This window comes from Octopus bimaculoides, chromosome 1 (assembly GCF_001194135.2).
Source record: "Octopus bimaculoides isolate UCB-OBI-ISO-001 chromosome 1, ASM119413v2, whole genome shotgun sequence".
Lineage (NCBI taxonomy): Eukaryota > Metazoa > Mollusca > Cephalopoda > Octopoda > Octopodidae > Octopus > Octopus bimaculoides.
This window is the reverse complement of record NC_068981.1, coordinates 103,033,622-103,037,763: the sequence shown is the minus strand read 5'-3', so window position 1 is coordinate 103,037,763 and position 4,142 is coordinate 103,033,622.

The window sequence follows — 4,142 nt, the reverse complement described above, 5'->3', positions numbered from 1 at the left end:
ATATATATATATATATATATATAGGGTGCGTGAATAAATTGTCTAAATTACGCACAAATGTTAACACTGCCATCACATTTTAACAGATATATTTACCACAGTTACTTAAAAATATCTTCAAATAGCTAGTTGTAAAATCTCACAGAGAGACTAAAGTAATAACTATACTAAACAGTAAAGCCAGTCGCCACATCAAAGTGGCTGTTGAATGTTACTACTAGTTTAACCGCAGGCAGATTCTCCGCCAGCTGGCTTTCGGTGCGACTCGCACCCTTTATATACAAGATATTGTTAGAAGGGGGAGCGAACTATCTAGCAGGTATTAGGATCGCGAGACTGACTCAGTTTCGAGCTATTTGGCTTATCCTCAGTCGCGAGTACGCCAGAGTGATAGCCATAGTCTGCTAGCTACTGGTTTTACTATCTTGAAATACTAAAGAGTAAATCTATTCAATAAAATCGCCATCGGCTTCACCATGGCCTCCTGATGACTTCAAAATCTCCTGTAACTCTTCTGGACGGTCTCCTTGTTTAAGTTGGTGAATGCTGCCTTAATCCTTGCCTTCAGTTCATCTTTCGTGTTACAAGGAGTTTTGTTGGTCTCTCGCTGAACTGCACCCCACACATAATAATCAAGGGGGTTGCAGTGTGAGGAGTTAGGAAGCCAAATGTTAAGAGTAATGTGGTTGCAGAAATTGTCTGACAGCCATGGCTAGGTTCTCCTGCTTGTGTGATATAGTGCAGCGTCCTGTTTCCTGACATAGAGTCTTCCAGCAACCAACCTCTTGACCCATGGCAGCAGTACCTTCTCCAAGCATTTGATGTAGGCCCCCATGTTGAGCCTGAGGCCCTGTGGGAAGATAATTGGAGGCATAATGTCACTATCACTAGTGATCACTCCTAACACCATGATGTCGGTTGGAGGGGATGCTTGACTTTGTTGAAAAGCTTCGTAGCGCGGTCATTCACCTTGTCCTTGATGGCTTGGGATGAAATTCGGCCCTTTTTCATCTTGCATGATGAATACTGAATGTCTTCATGCAGACACTCCTATGTCACTGACGACAGATCTGACTGACTTGGAGGGATCGTTGTCAATAATGGCCTGAATCTTAACAACAAATTCAGGAGTTTTTTCCTTATCAGAACGATCAGAGTGAGTTTTCTGAGCTGCTGTACCTTCGTAGTCACCATTAGATTCATTCAACTCTTTCCGAATCCTTTGTACTGTCCTCACCCAAACATTGTGAAGTGTTCGCATTGGAGCTTCCGGCGCGAATACCAAGCATTACAGCATATTGTTTCCAAATTTCTGGCAGAGTGAATTGCATCATGTTGATGCTTTTTCTCACAGACGGTGCTCAACTCACCCTACAATACTGCGTAGTTGAAAAAATCAAAAGCAAACAATGTGCATGCGTGAAATTAAAAATATAAAATGCCTACAATTTATCCTTCGCACCATGTATATATACGTGTGTGTGTGTGTGTGTGTGTGTGTGTGTGTGTGCGTGTATGTGTGCGTGTGTGTGCGTGCGCGCGCGTGTGTGTAGATAACCAAACACGAGGGCCTGGTTTCGATCCCCGGCGTAGTATATTGGACTATAATATATACGAGGTAGTGCTGAAAAGTTCCTGGCTTTCAGGGTAACGCGAAAGGCTTGGCTGGAGGCCCATTCTTCCGACTTCTTTTACTGGGCTTAGAAAAATTGAAGGACCACTGCGACAAGTGTTTGAATCCGAGAGGAGGATATGTTGAATAAAATAATAATTATCTGATCATTCTGCTTTTAATCGAAGCCAAGAGATATGCTTAAACGAGAACTAATGTGTACTCCAATCTAAATTTTCATGCTATTACTTCATAATCTTTTACCAAAAGAGTGTTCCTCTCCACTAGACAATTACTGTTTTTGCACAGTTGAAATAAGTATAGAATTATAGTAATCTTTCTCACCAGGATTCGCTGCTGGGAATGAAGTTTTTATCATCGATGGCACATTTATATGACAGGATGGATGTACCGCGTAAATGCTACCATTATCGCTCTCAAGCCATTATATGGCCCGAATGCTATATCAGACCACCAAGATCAGTCAACTGTTGGTGGAGGTGGAGATGAATAACAAATAAAAAGACTTGAAAATTCGAGCAAAGTCGACTCCAACATTGAGACTAACCGCGTGCAAACATAAAGGCACACTGGAAAAACACTGTTCTTCTGAATAAAAACCTTACATGTCATTGTAGTTTTGAGGCACACTCAAGAAAACACATAGTAAATGATCCACAAGCACTAGAGCAAATTGAGCCCCCAACTTGCTCCATTTGCCAAAAGGTTTGCACCAGCAGGCTTCAAGAAACACATTCGTGTTCATAGAACATGATCAACGCAGTCAAATTTTCAAAGAGGTCGTATTGTTGGTCAATCTGAGGCTGGTCTTAGCCAACGAGAAATTGCCGAAAATCTTCAAATTCCTCTTGCTTTGTTAATTACAATTATAGTGCAATTCAAAAGACAAGGAAAACAATCAACAGATTCTCGTCCCAGCCGACCTGGGCCCTTGGAAAGGAAGCTTCACTGTTTGAAGAGGATCGTGGAAAACGAACCCTGTTCAAAGGCTTCTGATATTGCAAATCACCTAGAAGTCAGTCCAAGACCGTGTGTTACATATCAGCATAATCTTGGGTATTATGGACGAGCAGCGAGAAGAAAACCTCTCCTTTAACCAATTAATATCATGAAAAGAAAGAAATGGGCTAAAGAGATGTCAGAAAAATTCAGTTCATTTTGGGATAGAGTGATTTTCTCAGATGAATCCAAATTTGCATTATTTTTAGACAGTGGACGTGTTTGGGTCTGGAGGTTTCTCAATCAAGAATTTGATTTGAAACGATTCCAACCAACTGTGAAACATGGCGGTATCTCTGTAATGGTATGGGGAGCTGTCACCAGCAATGGTCGTTCAGAGCTGATCGAATGTGTTGGAACCATAAATTCTGAAAAATACATCGAAATACTTAAACAAGAACTACTTCCGATGTATACATACGATAAAATAAGGAAAAATGAGTTTTTATTCATAGAAGATAGGGCTCCATGCCACAGCGAAAAGGAATCAACAATGGCTGACTGAAAATGGAATCAAAAAGCTTCCTTGGCCCAGACAATCCCCTGACATTAACCCGACTGAAAATCTTTGGAGCGTACTAGGTAGAGCTATACAAAAAAAACTCAACAAAAACCTAAATCTAAAGATGAATGGCTTCGATTGTTGCGTGAAAAGTGGGCAGAAATTCCACAAGAGACAATCACAAAGCTCATCAGTTCAATGCCAAAAAGAGTTTCTGAACTAAAAACTGGAAAGGGAATGTCAACTAAATACTAAAGTATGTAGTCCTGCCTATCGATTACATTTCAATTGTTCGCTTTGCGTATTAAATAAAAGATTTTGAAAATTAAAGATGTTTATTTACTCCCTGCATGTCTGTGTATATATATATATAGACGACGGCCTTCTTTCAGTTTCCATCTACCAAATCCACTCCACTCACAAAGCTTTGGTTCGCCTGCGCCTATTAATATTTTAGATTATTATTCTGCATTATATTCCTTATTTTTTCTTTCTTCCTTTCTTTCTTTCTTTCCTCCTCCATTTTCTGTTCAGTTACTATAATGTCACAATGCTAAATTCAACGACTGGAATAAATGCACACACAACATTGCACAATCCACTCACTTTTACTAACACCGAAAACATGATCAGCAACGCTATCGTTATCACAATCATCAGCACCATCATCATGAACAGCAGCAGCAGCAAGTTCTAAATTTCTTCCTTCTTTCTGAATTCTCCTTACCTACCCATGTCTGCCATATCGCACCCCAGGTTATGCTATTTTATATATCTTTTTTTAATGTTTTTAGTCAATTTCTTTTGTGCTGTTTTTCGCCAAATCCAAGTTAGTCAATAATATGTGTAAACATATGTATATGCATGTGAGTGTATGTGTGTGTGGGTGAGCGCACACGTGATTTTGTGTGTTTCATATATATGTGTGTGTGTGTGTGTGTGTGTGTGTAAATATATATATATATATATAGATAGATAGATAGATAGATAGATAGATATACATATATA